The following is a 22,048-nucleotide window of genomic DNA, read 5'->3' as shown; positions in this document are numbered from 1 at the left end:
CATGCTTTATGACACTAACATTTGTACAGTAGCCAGTAGATAGCTTTTAAAGTCAGTCTTCCTCTCCAATCTTTAAATGCAGTATGGGAAGAAATTAGTTTTTTCCCCCTCCTTCCCCCTAAAATGTTTCTTTCCTCTGGGGATTGCTATGGATTTTTTCACATTCCCATTAATTAGCTTGCATACTGATTTAATATTTGTTTAGATGACTATGAGCAGAGTCCATGGCAGAAACTGTGGAGGAAGTGGCTCTCAGGAACCAGGCATGCTCACAGACTAAGCAATCTCTTTTCCTTTATGCTGTGGACAAGAATCAACCTCTATTTTCAGTTCCCCAAGCACACAATGTTATTCCAGGTCTTCATGAGTTGGACCTGTTACTCCCTTTGCCTAGGTTTTCTTCCTTTTTTACACACATGGCCATCTTTAAGATTTGGCTTAAATTTCATTTTTTCTTTGAAGCCATGAATCGCTCTGGATTATTTTGTTTTTATTTGTGTGTGTGTGTGTGTGTATGCGGCCCTCTCACTGTTGTGGCCTATCCCGGTGCGGAGCACAGGCTCCGGACGTGCAGGCCCAGCGGCCATGACTCATGGGCCCAGCCACTCCGCAGCACGTGGGATCCTCCCAGACCGGGGGCAGGAACCTGCGTCCCCTGCATCCGCAGGCGGACTCTCAACCACTGCGCCACCAGGGAAGCCCTCTGGATTATTTTGATTGTAACTGATAGAAAACCCAATCCTAACTGGTTTATATTGTAAAAGGACATCTCTAGTCTTATGTAACTGAACAATCCTAAGGGAAATCTGGCTTCAAGAATAGCTAGTTTCAAGACAGTATCACCAAGAGCCAGGTCTCTTTCTTTCATATTTTTGATCTTCTTCTACATAAACTCCAGACCCTATAAATAGACCCTATGATCCGTTGGTTTCACACCATATGGGGAAAACAAGAGTACATTCCCATAAATCTCAGGGAAAGGGTTTGTTGTTTCTCTTTGACCTGGATTGCATCTCATGACCATCCTTGAACCCATGAGTACTTTCAGGGGAATGTAGGGCTCTGATTAGGCATGCCTAATCACAAGATAGTCTCATTGACCTGTGGGTATTTGAGTACCTCTTCATTCCTACCAGGTAGTCCTGCTTTCCTTTAGCTCCAGATGAATTTATAAAACTGTATCTTCTATACACTTGGAAATTTACTGTTGCAGATAAGATGGAGAAAGTGACAAAGGCATGGTGATAAGGATGACAGAATCTGTAAGAGACTTACTTGTAAATTTGTTTATATAAATATATATATACATATATATATACACACATATATATACATATATATATACATATATATATATATGTATGTATGTATATATATATATATATATATATATATATATATATATATGTAGTTGGTGGCTTTCTCAGACCAAAGCATCACAAGGAACACAAAATCATACTTTAAAAGAGGAGATATAGTCGACACCCAAGAAACTGGATGGTAGTGTTGTCAAACACAACTGTAATTAAAATATCATTAAAGAACCTTTATTATGTGGCGGATACTTTGATGAGGACTTTACTAACATTTTGCACTTAAACTGCATGACAGTATAATAATGTACAGATAGGAGAAGAGAGACTTGAAGCTGTTTTCTCAGTCAGCAAATATATGACTATATTAAAATATGAATCCAATATGCCAAGAGATGAGAATACAATTGCATACAAAACCCCAAAATGCACTGCCCTTATAGAGAGATACAGCCTCAGTAGGATAGAAGGACATTATTCAAATAATCATTCACATAAGGATCACATTACATAGTGAATGTCTTACAGTGAAGAAACACAGGGTGTCATGATAATCTATAGCAGGGCATCTCTGGGTCATCAAGAAAGGTTCTTCTGGAAAAGTTATGTTTGAATTAAGACTCTGGGGATGGATCTCAGGTTAAGAAGATGGAGAAAGGAGCAATATTCCATACAGAGAACACAGTATGGTCAAATGTTCTGAGGGGTAAGGAAACACTGTATATTTGAAGATCTGGAAGAAGGACAGAGTGGCTAGGATACTGAGAAACAGCCTGTTCTTTGATAGGCTGGCATGGAATCAAACTGTGGAGATAGTGGCCAAACTTCTGGGGCTTTGGTAGGCTATGGCATGTATTTTGATTTTAGAGTAACCAAAACACTTTTAGGATTTTGAGCATAGGAGTGACTTGATTAGACTGCATTGCAGAGTAAGAAAGAAGCTAGTGGGGAGACCAGCTAGGAATGCTTGGTATAGTCCAGTAGACAGTTTGCTGTGCTGTTAGCAATAGAGGTTGAGAAAATGACCTAGAGGTTGAGAAAATGACTTATTCAAGAGATGATCAGGGGGTAAAATCAGAGGTACTTAGTCCTGACAGGTGGTTTTGGATTTGATGTGGGAAGGTTGGGTGAGAGAGGGAAGATCAAGCCCAAGTTTGCGCAGTTATCTCAAGACAAACCAAAGGTAAATAGGAAGACAGAAAAGTAGGGTAAATGTTTCAGTAGGAGAATTGGGGGATGTAAATAGGATTGGACATGAGGCAAGCGTATAATCAAAAGGAAAGAGGTAGGCCGATGGGGGGTGGTTTTGGTGAGCAGAAAGTTTGCAGGAGCCACTTGGTGAGGATAAATAGTAGGAAACAAGGAAGGGAAACAGGATGGAAACAAATTAATCAGCATCTCAGGAACCAGGCTAAGGTGTTTATACATAATCCAGTAGCAAGGGGGACCCACACAAAGCTTCAGAGAAGAGGAACTGCATGACTAAGCAAGCATGTCCGGAAGATTCTCATGGCCACTTATAAAAGAAGTATGGAGGGGCAGAGTGAAAGAGTAGAGGAGACTGAAGGTGGGGGGAGCAATAAGGAGACAATGCCACATATTCAGAGAAAGACAGAGAAAGTTGGAAACAGGACAGTGGAGATAAGACAGAAAAGCAGATCCATATTCTAAAGTGATGTGAATGTATTGCCCTACTGGATACTAAGAGATTCATGAAGAATTAATAGGGTGATCCTCTGCCTCAGGGTATTTATTTATGACTTAGGCAGGAGTAAAATTTGGTTTCATTTCTATAAGCCCAAATAAGTAATATAAGATAGGAAAAGCTACAGAATTTCATAAGACAGAGGGGTAGTTCTCTTTGAAGGGATCAAGGAAGACCTCAGAAGGAGACTGGAAGAATTTACTATAAAACACAGTTTTCTCTTTCTGACTTATTTCACTCTGTATGACAGTCTCTAGGTCCATCCACCTCACTACAAATAACTCAATTTCATTTCTATTTATGGCTGAGTAATATTCCATTGTATATATATGCCACATCTTCTTTATCCATTCATCTGTCGATGGACACTTAGGTTGCTTCCATGTCCTGGCTACTGTAAGAGCTGCAATGAACATTGTGGGACACGACCCTTTTTGAATTATGGTTTTCTCAGGGTATATGCCCAGGAGTGTGATTGCTGCATCGTATGGTAGTTCTATTTTTAGTTTTTTAAGGAACCTCCATACTGTTCTCCATAGTGGCTGTATCAATTTACATTCCCACCAACAGTGCAAGAGGGTTCCCTTTTTTCCACACCCTCTCCAGCATTTATTGTTTCTAGATTATTTGATGATGGCCACTCTGACTGGTGTGAGGTGATACCTCACTGTATGCTGACACATATATATGGAATCTAAAAAAAAAAAAAAAAATGGTTCTGAAGAACCTAAGAGCAAGACAGGAATAAAGATGCAGACGTAGATAATGGACTTGAGGACACAGGGAGGGGGAAGGGTAAGCTGGGACAAAGTGAGAGAGTGACATGGACTTATATATACTACCAAATGTAAAATAGCTAGCTAGTGGGAAGCAGCCTCATGGCACAAGGAGAACAGCCCAGTGCTTTGTGACCACCTAGAGGGGTGGGATAGGGAGGGTGGGAGGCAGACGCAAGAGGGAGGGGATGTGGGGATATATGTATATGTATAGCTGATTCACTTTGTTATAAAGCAGAAACTAACACACCATTGTAAAGCAATTATACTCCAATAAAGATGTTAAAAAAACAAACAGACACAGTTTTAATTCAGTAGACAGAGTTGGGGAAAAGCATTTTCAGAGATCATGATCTCAAATGCCCACATCCCCAGAAGAATCTGATTTTGATGTGTGCCTAAAATTCCATTGTAACCTGTCTGATTTCTTGGTATGATTTTGCATCTCTTTGTTTTCAGCCTCTGCCAACTAAGCACCTTTTGCAAACTACTCTAAGGAGACATGCAGCCCCTTTCTGGAGTAGTTAATGAAGATGGTAATGAGATTCGGTTGAACTCTCATCCCAGAAACTCCCCCTTGACCTCCTTGAAGCCTGTGATGCCACCCATTGTCACACTTTGTCAGTTTTGTCTTTACATTCTTTGACAATTTTCAATCCTGATGACAGTGTTCATATTGAAGCCAATTTACAATTAATCTTACAGGCAGGCTCTTATCAAACTCTATCACACAATTTCCTGAGATGTCAACATATAACAAACAATGCATTTCTTTCATGTATTGTAATTATAATTCTCTCAGAAAACCAGCCAAGGATTTCTAACATTTTTATCCTCATAACGCAAAGTAGCATATCCACTTATATTCATAGCTATGGGGCTCATGGCTTTGTTAGGAAAAATGAAGTTGTAATTAACAGCAACTTTCCTGAAATAATAGGAACAAAATATTTCACAGTAGGAAGGGAACTAAGAGGTCATCTGATAATAACTGTAATATTTGTTCAACAGTTTCACAGATTTAACCAATCTTCTCATTTGCCCCATGAGACACACTGGGCAGGAATTACCATAACCATTCTGTTGCTGAAGGAACTGTGTTTTAGAAAAGTAACATGACTTGCTCAAGGTGACACAGCTAGCAAGTGACACATGAGCCAGGAATGCAAGTCTTCTGATTCTTAGATCACTGCTCTTTGTACTTTAGTTGTGTTGGTCTATAAAGTGTGAACACCCTCAGAGGGTTGTCAAAGTCAACATCAGGGCACTGTAAAGTAAAAATATTTGAAGCACTCAGGTATTGAAAGTTGGGAATAATGGAACTATAGCTGACAGGAAGAGTGCATGCCCAGTGTAAAGGCAGTAACAAAAACGTAATACAAAACACTGTGCCAAACATACCACATGTACAGACAGCTTGGTATTTGGATTTCCAGGTTATGATCCTTACTTCAACATCTACAAAAAAATGATTACACAGTTCCAATTCCATCAACCTCTAGATTTTTAATATTTTGTGTATCTTTGTGAGAATGTTTGACATTTTCCTTCCCATAATTTTGTCAAGTGCTCAACTCCTCAGGTTTTTATATGTGTTTTTGAGAATCACATTTATATCAGAGAATTTATTAGGCAAATGGTTATGATAATTAAGATGGTATATTATATGTATAAAATAAGAGGCACAGTCAAAATTACCATATGAATTCAGAGAGGAAAGTTTTCATGGGGACTGATAGGATTAGCAGAGGCCTCCTGGACAGGATGATACTTCAGCTATCAGCTAAGTTTCAGCTAAGTTTAAAGAATGGAGAGCCCTTAGTTGATGATGATGTTCAACCAGCGGGTCCCCAGATTAAGGTACCCAAGACAACACACTGGCAAACAATGAGATTATTATATTTTTAATTAAATATATCTCTTCCTATTTATTTAATTTTGGTTATGCTTAGCACCTACAGACCACATGTGTAGACTAGTATCTGTTTATAATCTATAAAAAATAAATATTTTATCTTTGAGTACTTCATTAAAAATATTCTAAGAAAGGTAAGATCAAAAGAGTTTGAAGGGGCTTCCCTGGTGGCGCAGTGGTTGGGAGCCCGCCTGCCGATGCAGGGGACACGGGTTCATGCCCCGGTCCGGGAGGATCCCACGTGCCGCGGAACGGCTGGGCCTGTGGGCCGTGGCCGCTGAGCCTGCGCATCCGGAGCCTGCGCATCCGGAGCCTGTGCTCCACAGCGGGAGGGGCCGCAGCAGTGAGAGGCCCGTGTACCGCAGAAAGAAAAAAAAAAAAAAAGAATTTGAAAACCATTGAATAATGATGATAACAACTACTATTTTTGAATGATAATTATGAAGTAGGTACTTTGTTTTCAATTTCATTCATTTTTGCTCTTCTATTTGTTATTTCCACTTTTCTGCTTGCTTTGACTTTACTTTGCTATTCTTCTTCTGGGTTTCTGAGGTGGGACCTTAGATTATTGATATGAGAGTTTTCTTTGTTTCTAATATATGTATTTAGTGCTTTAGCTGCTCCTCACAGCCTTGCTTTAGCTACTATGTCTCACAAATTTTCATATATTGTATTTTCATTCATATCAATGTTTATTTTTCTCTTGAAACTTCTTTTTTGAGTTATTTAGACATACTCTCTTTGGTTTCCAAGTGTTTGAAGATGTTGCAGTTACCTGTTAATGATTTCTAATTTGATTCTATTGTGGTTATTTCAATTCATTTACATTTGTTGGGGTTTATTTCATGGCTCAGTATATGGTCTGTCTTGGTATATGTTCTATGGGTACTTGAAAAGAATGTATATTTTACTTTTGTTGGGTGGAGCATTCTATAGATATTGAGTAGATTCTGTTGACTGATGGTGTTGGTGGATTCTTCTGTATCCTTCATGATTTTCTGTCTAGTTATTATCAATTGTTGACAGAGGTACGTTAAAGTTGTCAGCTGTGTGGATTTTTAAAAATTTTTATTGGAGTATAGTTGATTTACAATGTTGTGTTAGTTTCAGGCATACAGCAAAGTGAATCAGTTATACATACATCCACTCTGTTTTAGATTCTTTTCCCATATAGGCCATTACACAGTATTGAGCAGAACTCCCTGTGCTATACAGTAGGTCCTTATTATATATAGTAGCGTGTATATATCAATTCCAGTCTCCCAATTTATCCCTCTCCCTTACCCCTTGGTAACTATATCTTCTGTAAGTGTAGATTTGTCTATTTCTCCTTTCAGTTCTATCTGGTTTAGCTTTGTGTATTCTGTAGTTTTGTTATTTAGATTGCTATGTCTTCTTGGTGAATTGACACTTTTATAATATATAATATCTCATTCTATCCTTGGTAATTCTGTGGTGAAATCTACTTTATCAGGTATTGATATAGGCACTTCTTTCTGATTACTATTTGAATGCTAGATCTTTTACTATCAGTCTGCCTATATCATACGTGAAGTGACTTTCTTATAGACAGCATATTGATGAGATGTTTTCTAATCCACTGCATCCATCTCTGTCTTTTAATTGGTAAGTTTAGACAATTTTCATTTAATGCAATTATTGATGTAATAGGGCTTAAGTGTGCCATTGTATTTTAAAATTTATGTTTGTTCTTCCTGTTTTTTTGTTTCTCTTTTTTTCTGCCTGTCTGTAGATGACTTGAATATGTTTAGAATTCCAGTTTGATTTTTATCTCCAGTGCTTTGTAGTATATGTTTTTGTATAGCTTTTATAGTGGTTTCTCTGGATATGCATAACTTAATAGTCTACTTATGTCATCTCTTACTAGTTTGAGTGAAGGATATAAACCTTGCCTTCTTTTATGTCCTTTTCCCTTCATCTATTTGTCACTTAGCTCAGGCTGTCATAACAAGATACCATAAACTTAAGACTTAGAAAACAGAAATTTATTTCTCACAGTTCTTAAGGCTGTAAGTCCAAGATCACAGTATCAACATGATCTGGTTCTGGTAAAGACTCTATTCCTGACTTGCAAAAAGCCACCTTCACACTGTGTTCTCTCATGGTGCAGGGAAGGAGTAGGAGAGGGGGACAGGGAGACAGGAAGAGAGAGAAAGCACACACTCTGGTGTCTCTTCTTATAAGGGTACTAATTTCATCATGAAGGCTCCACCCCCATGGCCTCATTTAAACCTAACTATCTCCCAAAAGCCCTATCTCCAAATAATATCACATTGGGGGAAGTCTTCAACGTATGAATGGGGGAGGTACAGTTCAGCTCATAGCATTTAAAAAAAATATAATTGTCTTAAATATTTTCTCAGATACATTTAGAACCAAATGAAAGAGTATTATAAATTTTGCTTCTATTGCCAAACAATGAAGAAAGCTTGAGAAAGACACTTATGTATTTATCCATATTTTTGGCTCACCTTGTTCTTCCTTTCTAATGTTACAAGAGTCCTTCTTTGATTGTGCCCTTTCTGTTTAGACAACTTTCTTTTGCCATTCTTTTAGAATAAGTTTGCTGGCAATAAATTCTTTTATTTCATCTGAGAATAAATGGACTTTCCCTTTTTTCTTGGAGAAAGGATATTTTTGCTGGATATAGAATTTGGGGTTGACATTTCTTTCAGTACTTGAAAATGGGTGCTAATTCCTCCTGGCCTCCATAGTTTCTGGGGAGAAATCTGCTATCATTTAGAGTGTATCTCCTTGACAGTTAAGCTGTCCTTCCTCTTGTTTGCTTTTTTCTCATGATTTTTCCTTTGTCTCTAGCTTTCACAAGTTTGCACATAGTGTGTCTTGATGTGTATTTCTTTAAGTTTATACTATTTGGGTTTGCTAAGATCCTTGAATCTGTATGTTTAATCTTTTGCAAAATTTTAGAAATTTTAATTACTTTATTAGCCATGCCCTTTTTATCCTCTCCTTCCAAGACTTCAGTGATAAGAATGTCAGATCTTTTATTCCCAAATGTCCTTGAGGCTCTCTTCATTTTTTTTTCTAGTCTACTTTCTCTGTGTTTCAGACTGTATCATTTCTACTGTTCTAGTATCAAGTTTACTGATTCTTTCCTCTGTCTCCTGTATTTGCTATTGATTCATCCATTAGGTTTGGTTTTGCTTACTATATTTTTAAGGTTAAAAATTTTCATTTGGTTCTACTTTATATTTTCTATTTTTTGCTGAGATTTTCTTTTTATTTATTCCAAGGATGTTCATAATTGTTTGTTTTTTCATTTTTCCAGATGGCTTCTTTCAAGTCTTTGTCAGATAATTCTAACATTTCTTTCACCTTGGTGGTGACATTCATTGTTATCTTTCATCATTCAGTTTTAGATCATCCCAGTTCTTGGTATGACGACTGATTTTCAATTGAAACTTGAATATTTTGAGTATCATATTATGAGACTACAGATTTGGGGTGACTGTTATGCCAGAAAAACCATCAGCATATTATAATAATAGGACAGAAACTGTGTTGTGGTCTCCTTCACATGTGTCAACAACCCATTATTTGATACGAAACTCAGTGATTTCTCTCTGGGAATGGACTTCTTACCCTACTCCATAATACTGATTTTAAAAAAAATCTTAATTTCTTATTACATCCATATTCCCTGCTTTTATTGCATTTTGGCATTCACAGAAATTCGTCAACAGATTATAAAATTAAAACATGTCTGGGACAGATAAGAATATGAAATTATTAGAGGAAACTATTCTTCAAGAAAATGCATGGCAGAGTCCATGACTGGCAACCACAGGTGGCCCAAATGTCATATTTCTCTGTTTTTATTTTATTTTGACAAGTCTATCAGATATGGCTGCCAGTAAACCCGCAATGACAGTAGGCAGTTGCCACCTTGGGAGAGTTGGTGTGATAGCCTACTTTCAAGAACTCCTAGTGGTCTCTGCTTGCTTAACTGACATAGTGTGCTGATTTCAAACAAGCAGCTCATCTCATTGAATACAGGGCCCATCACACAAGCAGGGGAAAGGACAAACATTTTACACAGAGAACTAGAACTTATCTTCATAGTTGTGTACTCCCTAGAGTTAACTATGTGAATTCCCTTGCACCCTCAGACTCTGTCTCACTAGCCTTGAATTATATTATTTTCAGTTTAATACACTGAAGTTTGAAAGGCTGTGAAATCCTTAAAGAATTCATCTATGCCCCAACATAACTTACATGGAAATACAATCCAAAGAGTCAAAATTAATCTTCAAATACTACAATATTGGGACTTTCCTGGTGGTGCAGTGGTTAAGAATCCACCTGCCAATGCAGGGGACACGGGTTTGAGCCCTGGTCCAGGAAGATCCCACATGCCACAGAGCAAATAACCCCGTGCACCACAACTACTGAGCCTGCACTCTAGAGCCCATGAGCCACAACTACTGAACCTGCATGCCACAACTACTGAAGCCCGTGCGACTAGAGCCTGTGCTCCACAACAAGGGAAGCTACCACAATGAGAAGCCCGCGCACCACAACGAAGAGTAGCCCCAACTCGATGCAACTAGAGAAAGCCCACGCACAGCAATGAAGTCCCAATGCAGCCCAAAATAATAAATAAATAAATAAATTTTAAAAAGAAGAAACATCACCATTTAAAGAAAAAAAACTAAAGTCAAAAAAATGTATTACAATATTTTGTATGTTTTTCAAGAGACATTCGTCATATGACTTATTCTCCTTTCCAAGCCTCTTGAATGCAATGTTGCATGCAATGCTTTTAGAATGTGTTTTTTTCCCTTTTTTCTTGTATGTCAGTGAACCTAACATATCTTATTAAATCTTTTCTCTCCTCTTTCACCTTTTTGCTTTTATCTTTATGAGCCTATACACTTGCTTCTATCTTACAAAACTTTGAGAATAAGTCTAGAAAGGCAGGACATTCTTCCAGAGAGGGTCAGAATGAATTGGGGGATAAACTATGAACACACTTCTGGATTCCATCATAGCTGCCAATGCTTCTATAAAGTTAGCTTTTTAAAGAATTATACCTAATGTAATAAAAAAATCAACATTATTTTATCTGCCAGCAGCTCAGAGTTAATTAGACACTAGTTAAAATAATTTCTCAATGCCTCATTTCACCGTGAAGGCTAGGACAATGTGTTATTTTGTATGCAAGATGCAGAGAGTAGAAACAGTGAATTTAAAGTTGGGCAATATGTATGCAGCCCCAAATATTTCTAAACAGTTGTATGAACTCGAAATGATCTCAGAAGATTATTAAGCCTTGTGTTTCTGAACCTGGAGTGTATGTATTTCAGTGGTGCACCAAAGGATATACAAATCCATAAGGAAACAGTGCACATCATTCTAGAAAAGCAATTGTATTCAATTGTGAGTAATTAAAACATAAGTTTTAGAGTAAAACAAGCATAGATATTTGTTTTTTAATAAAATAAACAATTACAGATTGCTCTAAGACATACTGTGACACTTCAAAAAATTGAGATTTTGTATGGGACTACTGCTTTAGACTATTCCCCTACACTTGACTGGAGTATATATTCACTCCCTCTTCATTTAGGACAATTGTTTCCAAATCTGCATGCACACTACAATAACCTGGGGTGCTATTTAAATGATAGTGCTCTGGTGCACGTGAATCCCAGCCCCCACATCAAACATGGAATCAGAATCTCTGGACAAAGAACCTAGGCATGAATGCAGATCTTTTGATGTCTATGCAGTGTTTTTCTAACTATGTTTATCATTGCAACATTTGTAATTGACTGGTGTCCATTTTACAGACATTAGTTACAAGATGGCTATTTAGAAAAAGAACCTCAAGTCTAAATCATTGAAGGAAGTAATTTCTTAAAAAAAAAAATCTGCAGATTATTTACATGGAATACCCTGAGCTTAGAAGAGCTAGGATATTTTCCCATTTCCAATAAACCTGCATTCAGGCATAGCTCAGTGCTGGGCATCCCAAGGAAAACAAAAAGAATCACAATTTCCCAGTGCCCTCAAGGAACTTTCTGGTCCAGTGGAAATGCTAGGCATGTCTACAACTGGTATCAGTTGAAGCAAGGTAGAATGAGACCTATAATCAGATGCCAACACAGATGCTGGGGGATCAACAGAAGAGGAGTGATGCTGTAGGCTGGGGGAACTAGCAATGTTTTATGGAAAAGGAGGTTTTGAGCTTGGCCTTGAAGACTGAGGAGCATTTGATTTGGGTGGAAGGAAAGTGTGTACCCCACCTACAGTAACCTGAGACAAGGTAGTGGGGTGGGAATGTATAGGACATAGAGTGGAACTACATTTCACAGAAAGTTTAGAGCTCAATCAGGAATAAAGAGAAAAACACATAGAAAAAAAAAGACTCTTAAAAATTCTTTAAATAGAATACATATTGGCTTATGTAACCAACCTCACACAGTAATTGTCGTGCACAAGTGTAATGAAGGAACTCTGAACAAGTCTAAAGACCAAAAGAAGGAGTATCTATATGGCTTCCGGGACATTCAAGTCAATCTATCAAGGTAACTATAAGACTGTTAGGGTGGTGAATTCCAAAAGGTTCTTGCTTGCCTGCAGGATTTATGATTTTATATGGTGCATATTATAGCTGTGTTTGCTGGGGTGAGGTCTGAGGTAGAAGAGTTGCACTTTGCTCAAGAAAGTCCAATTTAAAGTTTGCCCATAAGGTAAACATCTAGATGCTGTGAATTCATGTAGAAGGTGAATAATGAGGGGCCAAATCCTAGGGTGTTTCAATCACCAGTGACCATTCAGCAATCATAGCCTCATAATCTATGCCAAGGAATAAGTATAGAATGTGCAGAAGCACAGAAGTCATGTTCATCTACAGGTGAATTAATAATATATATATATATATATAAATATCACAATATTTACATATGCACACACACACAATGCAATACTGTTCTACTATAAAAAAAAAAAGAAGAAAATACTGCCTTGTGACAACATGGATGGACCTTGAGGGCATTATGCTAAGTGAAATAAGTCAGAGAAATACAAATACTGTATGGTATGACTTATATGCAGAATCTTAAAAAAATAAAATAAAAATAAAAACAAAAAATATTTTAAAACCTCATAGAAAAAGAGATCATATTTATGGTTACCAGAAGTGGAGGATGGAGAGGGGGAAATTGGAGGAAGGTGGTCAAAGGTACAAACTTCTAGTTATAAGATAAATAAGTACTGCAGATATAATGTACAACATGGTGACTACAGTTACCACTGATAAATGGTATATTTGAAAGTTGTCAGGGTAGATCCTAAGAGTTCTCATCACAAGGAAAACAACCTTTTTCTTTTCTTTTTTTCTTTGCATCTACATGAGGTAATGAATGTTAACTAAACTTACTGTGGTAATCATTTCACAACATGTGCAAGTCAAATTATGCTATACACCTTAAATATACACAGCACTGTATGTCAGTTCTATCTCAACAAAACTGGAAGAAAAATAAAGTGATAGTTCCTAGGCGTGAAGCATCTGAACCAGTTGAGAAGAAATAGTGATGATAAGTAGCAAGGAAAGTGCAGAGGAAAGAGAGATCACTAGCCTTGAATTAATCAGGGAACCCTGCATTTTCCCTGACAACTTCCATGAAAATCCCCAAGAAAGAAAGCCATGATGTCAGGAGTGTACAAACTGCCTGGATACTTGGCCTTTAACACTTGAAAGTTCAGAAAGCTGTGGACACACAGCAGGGTTTGGGAAACACGGAGGGGTTTTTTTGTTTTGTTTTGTTTTGTTTTTTTTGAGAAGACTCATTCCCACTGGCCCTGGCCAACTTCTTTAGGACAAGGAGCAGGGAAAGAAGCGAAGGAGTGAGCCCCTGGGGACATGGGGTTTTTAAAGGAAGCATCATGGAGACTGTTGGAGGAAAGAACTGAAATAAGTACAAGTAGGGAAAATCCATGGACACATAAGCCATTCTGGAGGAACAGGTCAAATGGGCTTCCTAATTTGTCACAGAGTCCTCCCAATATGAGGGTTTGTGTTTCAAGTCTGCAATGGGAAGAGCCCCACCACCACCACAGGGCCTTTCCCTCCTAACAAAGAATCTCCTGGGGGCAGGGACAATGCCTTGTGATTCTTTTTTTTTTTTTTTTTGCGGTATGCGGGCCTCTCACCGCTGTGGCTCTCCCATTGCGGAGCACACGCTCTGGATGCGCAGGCTCAGCGGCCATGGCTCACGGGCCCAGCCGCTCCACGGCATGCGGGATCTTCCCAGATCGGGGCACGAACCCGTATCCCCTGCATCGGCAGGCGGACTCTCAACCACTGCGCCACCAGGGAAGCCCTGTGATTCTTTATGTCAGTGACTTGGTACCTAAAAGGTGAACTATAGATGATGGAAAGAAACAAAGGAGAGGAGGAAGATTAGCTGACTAAACACCTGCTTCACCGGCTTGTTATAAAAATACTTGTAAAAATGTTTTGTACTGTGCTTTGTACACAGTTTGCCCATAATAAATGTTTGCTGAATTTGAAAGTGACCAATTCTCTAGAAATGCTAATCAGAAAGAAAATCGTCTGTTTCTGAGCATTTTAAAAAATCCCTGGAAACTTAGAAACAATGCATTCCAAGACAAGACACATCTTCACATTGCTGAAGGGATCAAATGTGAACGGTACATATGTTCCTGGGCTTCTGAACAAAGAAGGTAGATCCTGTTCCTGCTTTCTTGTACCTTCCTCATAAGCACAAGAATCAGGTTAGCTTGCAAAAGAGTGTTTTCCCACTCCACCTTCCAAAGTATTCTGCTACCTAACCGACTTGTATCCTTTGGATTTCATGAGTTTTAACTATGTCCTCTTTAGGCAAAGCTTCCTAAAAGACAATATATTAACTCAATTTTAAAAATGTGGTGCTAACACTTAATTTTGATAAACTGTACAATGCCTCATTTATCCCTCCTTACTTTCTGTGCTCCATCTCTTCACTGGACTTTGGCAGCTATATACATGTCCATTACACAGAATGCCATGGGCTTGACTATGACATATGTAAATGAAAAGACTTCTAGCTTCTCAGTTTTTATAGCAAAACCCTAAAAATAATAATAAAAGGTATTGCTTTACAGACAATGGGGGAGTGTGGATCATCAGAAAATCAGAGAGGGAAAAAAAGAGAATGGCTTGGGTAGCAAAGGAGGGTGAAGAGTGTGGACAAGTAATGAGTGACAAGACGCAACTCAGACATTGTGCATCATAGGTTCATGACTGAGCATAGAATGGTGAGGCTTCAAAAGGAAAAGGAGGGCTTCCCTGGTGGCGCAGTGGTTGAGAGTCCGCCTGCCGATGCAGGGGACACGGGTTTGTGCCCCAGTCCGGGAAGATCCCACATGCCGCGGAGCGGCTAGGCCCATGAGCCATGGCCACTGAGCCTGCGCGTCCAGAGCCTGTGCTCCGCAACGGGAGAGGCCACAACAGTGAGAGGCCTGCGTACTGCAAAAAAAAAAAAAAAAAAAAAGGAAAAGGAAAAAGTATCTCACATGCAAAATTGCTCTGAAATGTGGGAGCACAGGAAGTTCTCTTTTGGGATCATAATAAGAGATGTTGGCATCAGATTGTATATGGGCAACAAATTAGGGGACAGGAAGAGAAAGGAACTCCCTGCACCACATTTTAGCAGAATACTAGCAGCTTAGCCATATATTAACTGTAATTGCAGGCAGGATTAGTCAGGAGGCTATTGCAGAGATCCAAGTGGCTGACACCGGGGCATTAACAGTACAGATAATGAGAACTGGTGTGACTTTGGATACATTTTTATGACAGGAGATTTCCTGATGGGTGACATAGATTGCAAGAAAAAGAGAGGGGGGAGAAAGGATTACTGTTAAGGTTTTTGGCCTGAATACTTGGTAGGATGGATTGCTGTCAATTGAAGTGGTGGGAAAGCTATGACAAATTTTGGAGATCAGGAATTTTGCTTTGGACATGTTGGTTTTGAGATACTTATTTGTTCTTGTCAGACTGTCAAGGGTCAGATGGATATAAGAACCTGGAGTTTAAGAAACACACTTGTAGTGGAGGAAAAGTTTGGTGATCATCAACGTGTAGAAGGTATTGAAAGCCACAGGATTGGATGTGATCTCTGACAAAGTTGAGTGTGAATAGACAACAGGACTGAGAACTGGGCCCTACAGCATCATGATACTGAATAGAGAAGGAGATCAAGAACTGAAGTCTAGGGCTTCCCTGGTGGTGCAATGGCTGGGAGTCTGTCTGCCAATGCAGGGGACACAGGTTCGAGCCCTGGTCCGGGAAGATCTCACATGCTGCGGAGCAGCTAGGCCCATGCACCACAACTACTGAGTCTATGCTCTAGAGCCCGTGAGCCACAACTACTGAGCCTGTGTGCTGCAGCTGCTGAAGCCCGTGTGCCTAGAGCCTGTACTCTGCAACAAGAGAAGCCACCACAATGAGAAGCCCGTGCACTGCAACGAGGAGTGGACTCCGCTCGCCACAACTAGAGAGGGCCCGTGCACAGCAATGAAGACCCAATGCAGTCAAAAAAATAAATAAATTTTAAAATAAATAAATAAATAAATAAAATTTAAAAAGAACTGAAGTCTAGGGCATATGTTATTGAAATAGAGGGCTAAGAACCTCGGGCACCATCATCAGAGATAAGAGAAAGAAGCAAGCAAAGGTAACTGTGAAGCAGGTAGGGGAAACTAATGAGACTGGAGGAAATTCAAGAAAGCCCAAATGCCCTGAAAGCTAAATTTAAAAAGGCATCCAAAGAGAAGGATATGATCAGCTGTGTTCAATACCACTAATAGGTCAACTAAGGTGAGGACTAAGAATTAACAATCGATTTAGCAACATGGAGGTGGTAACTGGTGAACTTAATAATATTTTTGGTGGAGCAGTGAGAATGAAGCTTGCTCAAGAGAGATGGGGAACAGTATTTGCTGTTGAGCAACTACTTCATGAATTTGCAGGACCATCAGTTAAAAACTTGCTTGTAGGAACAAGTCATGACAGCATGACTTTGGACTAGGTATTCCAAGAAGGACAGGAGGAAATGGTTAATGTAATAGGCTAAGAACACTTAGGATTAGAATAGGAATTATCATGGGTTGAACACTCACAGGTACCAGGCCCTGTATAAGAATTTGGCATGCATCGCCTCCTTGAATGTTTACAGCACCCCTAGGAGGTAAGTCCTATGATTTCCCTCATTGTACTGAGGAGAACACAGGAGTTCTCAGAGTTTTCATTATTTGTCACATGGCAGAACTCTAAAACCGTGCCCTTAACTACTATGACTTAGAGCTTCCCTTGAGACTTAATGAATTCCAGAAATAGTTGAGAAGAATTCAGTGTGAGGTATGGAGGAAGATTTTGCCCTTGCTCACATGAAGTTAAAATAACATAATATTGATCTGAGAAATATAAGTGATTTTATTTTGTTCATGACTAACAATAAAAGCATTTATTAATGCTTTTAATGCTTAATAAAAGCATTCCTTTAAAATTTTACCAACTAGACAAAAGCCAATTTCTACTCTGATTTTTTCCTGTTTTTCCTGTTGGTGTCCAAATTGTTTTTCTTATTAATAAACTATTTTTTAGAACAGTTTTAAGTTCAGTGGAAAGTACAGTGAGTTCCCATATACCACCCACACATGTAAAACCTTCCCCAATACTAACATCCACCACAGTGGTACATTTGTATATTCAATGAACCTACAGTGACACATCATTATCACCCAAAGTCCACTGTTTAGATGAGGGTTCATTTTTGGTATTGTACACTCCATGGGTTTTGACAAATGCATGACACGTATCCACCATTGTAGTACCATATAAAATAATTTCACTGCCCTAAAAATCCTCCGTGCTCTGCCTATTTATCCCTCCCTCCTCCTTAACCCCTGGTAACCACTGATCTTTTTACTGTCTCCATGGTTTTGCTTTTTCAGTATGTCATATAATTGGAATTATTATGTAGTATGTAGACTTTTCAAATTGGCTTCTTCCACTCAGCGGTATGCATTTAAGGTTCCTCCATGTCTTTTCATTGCTTTATAGCTCACTTCTTTTTAACACTGAATAATATTCTGTTGCCTGATATACCACAGTTTATTTATCCACTCATCTGCTTAAAGGCATCTTGGTTGCTTCAAAATTTTGGCCAATTATGAATAAAGCTACTATAAACATCGGTGTGCAGGTTTTGTGTGGATATGAGTTTTCAAACCACTTGGCTAAATATCAAAGGGGTGCAAATGATATATAATATGGTAAGAGTATGCTTAGTTTTGTAAGAAACTGCAAAACTGCCTTCCAAAGTATGTGTACAATCTCACACTCACAGCAGCAATGAATGAGTGTTCTTGTTGCCACACGTTCTCACTAGCACTGGTGTTGTCTGTTTTGGAGTTTGGCTATTCAAATAGGTATGTAATGGTATCTCATGTTTTAATTTGCAATTCCCTAATGGTATATGATGTTGAACATTCTTTTCATATGCTTATTTGCCAACTATATATCTTTTTAATGAGGTGTCTGTTCAGATCTTTGCCCATTTTTAAATTAGGTTGTTTTCTTATTGTTGAGTTTAAGAGTTCTTTTTATGTTGTAGATAACAATATTTTATTATATATGTCTTTTGTCAATATATATATATATTTTTTTGCGGTATGCGGGCCTCTCACTGTTGTGGCCTCTCCCGTTGCGGAGCACAGGCTCCCGACGTGCAGGCTCAGCGGCCATGGCTCACGGGCCCAGCCGTTCCGCGGCATGTGGGATCTTCCCGGACCGGGGCACGAACCCGTGTCCCCTGCATCGGCAGGCAGACTCTCAACCACTGCGCCACCAGGGAAGCCCCCTTTTGTCAATATTTTCTCTCAGTCTGTGGCTTGTCTTTTCATTCTCTTAACATTGTCTTCCACAGAGCATAAGTTTTTCATTTTAATGAGACCTACCTTATCAATTATTTCTTTCATGGACTGTATCTTGAGGTTGTATCTAAAAAGTCATCACCTTACCCAGGGTCATCTAGGCTTTCAATTTTTTAAAATTTTGTTTTGCATATAGGATAGCCACTGTTTTAATGCCTAGACATGGAGTGTTTATTTTTTTTAATTTTTATTTATTTATTTTAAAATTTATTTATTTATTTGTTTATTTATTTATTTACGGCTGTGTTGGGTCTTCGTTTCTGTGCAAGGGCTTTCTCCAGTTGCAGTGAGCAGAGGCCACTCTTCATCGCGGTGCGCGGGCCTCTCACTATCGCAGCCTCTCTTGTTGTGGAGCACAGGCTCCAGACGCGCAGGCTCAGTAGTTGTGGCTCACAGGCCCAGTTGCTCCGTGGCATGTGGGATCTTCCCAGACCAGGGCTCGAACCCATGTCCCCTGCATTGGCAGGCAGATTCTCAACCACTGCGCCACCAGGGAAACCCTAGGCTTTCTTTTACATGATCTTCAATGAGTTTTATAGTTTTATATTTAGCTTTGTGATTTATTTTGATTATTTTTGTGTGCGTGAAGAGTGTAAGGTCTGTTTCTAGAGTTTGTTTGTTTGTTTTGCATGTGGATATCCAGTTGTTCCAGCACCGTTTATGGAAAGGTCTATCTTTGCTCTATTTTACTGCTTTATTCCTTTGTCAAAGATCATTTGACTATATTTATGTGGGTCTATGTATGAGCTCTCTATTCTGTTCCACTGCTGTATCTGTCTGTTATTTTGCCTGTACCATGCTGTCTTGAGTACTGTATTTTTTAAGTAAATCTTAAAGTTGGGTAGTGTCAGTTCTCCAACTTGGCTCTTCTCCTTCAGTATTGATTTGTCCATTCTGGGTCTTTTGATTCTCCATGTAATCTTCAGAATTAGTTTGAAGATATCCACAAAACAACTTGCTAGGATTCTGTTTGGGATTGTGTTGAATCTATAGAATAATCTGGGAAGAACAGACATCTTGATGATACTGAGTCTTCCTATCCATGAACATGGAATGTCTCTCCATTTATTAGGTTCTTCTTTGATATATGTTATCAGAGTTTTGCAGTTTTCTACCTAGACATGTTTTACATATTTTATTAGACTTATCAGTATTTCATTTTTTAGATGATAATTTATATGGTACATGTTGTTAATTTCAAATTTCATTTGTCCATTGCTGGCATATGGGAAAGGAATTGACTTTTGTATATTAATCTTGTATCCTACAACTTAGCGATAATCACTTACTAGCTCCAGGAGTTCATTTGCTTTTCTTGCCAATTCTTCAGATATTCTACATGGAGACTAACCATATCATCTGCAAACAAAGACAATTTTATTTCTTCCTTTCCAATCCATATACTTTTAATTTCCTTTTCTTGTCTTCTTGAATTAGCTAGGACTTCTGGTACAACGTTGAAAGCAGTGTTACAAGGTTTCTCACCATTAAATTTATCACCATGAAGTATGATGTCAGCTGTATGCTTTTTGCAGATATTCTTTATCAAGTTGAGGGAAATCCCTCCTATTCCTAGAGTTGTTTTTTTTTTAAACCATGAATGACTGTTAGAATTTTTCAAATGATTTTTATTCATCTATTGATATGGTCATGTGATTTTTCTTCATTAGCCATTAGTGTTAACATAAACTGGATTTACTAATTAATTTGCAAATATAGAACCAGGCTTGTATACCTGGGATAACTCCCACTTGGTCGTAATACATAACTGATTTTATACATTGTTGGATTTAATTTGGTAATATTCTGTTGAGGATTTTTATGTCTATGCTCATGAGAGATATTGGTCCATAGTGTTCTTGAAAATATCTTTGGTTTGGTATTAGGGTAATTCTAGCTTTATAAGATGTGTTAAGTAGTATTCCCTATGCTTTTATTGGGTTGGCCAAATTTTAGTTTTTTTTTTTTTTTCTGTAAGATGGCTCTAGTAGCACTTAGTTGTCTTTAACTTCATTCAAAACAATTTTGTTACATTGTATGTGAAAACTGTCATATCAGCATGCATTTAAAAAAAGACATCAAAATTGGTGAATTTTTGTGTAGCCATTTTAGTACTGAAGATGGAAGAAAAAAAGCAATATTTTGGCATATTATGCTTTATCATTTCAAGAAAGGTAAAAATGCAAGTGAAATGCAAAACGAGATTTGCGCAGTGTATGGAGAAGGTGCTGTGACTGATCAAACATGTCAAAAGTGGTTTGCGAAGTCTCTTGTTGGAGATTTCTCACTGGACAATGCTCCATGGTTGGGTAGACAAGTTGAAGTCAATAACAATCCAATCGAGACGTTAATTGAGAATAAACATTATACCATGTGGGAGATAGCTGACATACTCAAAATATCCAAATCAATCGCTGAAAATCATTTGCACCAGGTTGGTTATGTTAATTGCTTTGATGTTTGGGTTCCCCATAAGTTAAGTGAAGACAACCTTCTTGACTGTATTTCCACATACAATTCCCTACTGAAATGTAATGAAAGTGTCCATTTTTAAAACAAATTGTGATGGGCAATGAAAAATGGATACTGTACAACCATGTGGAATGGAAGAGATTGTGGGACAAGTGAAATGAACCACCACTAACTACACCAAAGTCCAGTCTTCATCTGAAGAAGGTGATGGGATTGGAAGGGAGTTCTCTATTATGAGCTTCTTCTGGAAAACCAAACAATTAATTCCAAAAAGTGCTGCTCCCAGTTAGACCAACTGAAAGCAGCACTCGACGAAAAGGGTCCAGAATTAGTCAACAGAAAACACATAATCTTCCATCACGATAACACAAGGCTGCATGTTTCTTTGATGACCAGGAAAAAACTCTTACAGCTTGGCTGGGAAGTTCTGATTCATCTGCCGTATTCATCGGATTTGACATTGCACCTTTGGATTTCCATTTATTTAGGTCTTTACAAAATCCTCTTAATAGAAAACATTTCAATTCCCTGGAAGACTGTAAAAGGCACCTGTAACAGTTCTTTGCTCAGAAAGATAAAACGTTTGGGGAAGATGGAATTATAAAGTTGCCAGAAAAATAGCAGAAGGTAGTGGAACAAAAGGGTGAATACGCTGTTCAATAAAGTTCTTGGTGAAAATGAAAAATGTGTTTTGTTTTTACTTAAAAACCGAAGACATTTTTTGGCCAACCCAATATATTCTGAAGAGATTGTAGAGAATTGGTACAATTTCTTCCTTAAATACTTGATAGAATTCACCAGTGTACCCATTTGGGTCTGATGCCTTCTCTTTTGGAAGGTTATTAATTATTGATTCAATTTCTCCTATTCAGTTTCT

Source organism: Mesoplodon mirus, assembly GCF_964341445.2.
Source record: "Mesoplodon mirus genome assembly, chromosome: 5".
Classification (NCBI taxonomy): Eukaryota; Metazoa; Chordata; class Mammalia; order Artiodactyla; family Ziphiidae; genus Mesoplodon; species Mesoplodon mirus.
This window is presented reverse-complemented; position numbering follows the sequence as displayed.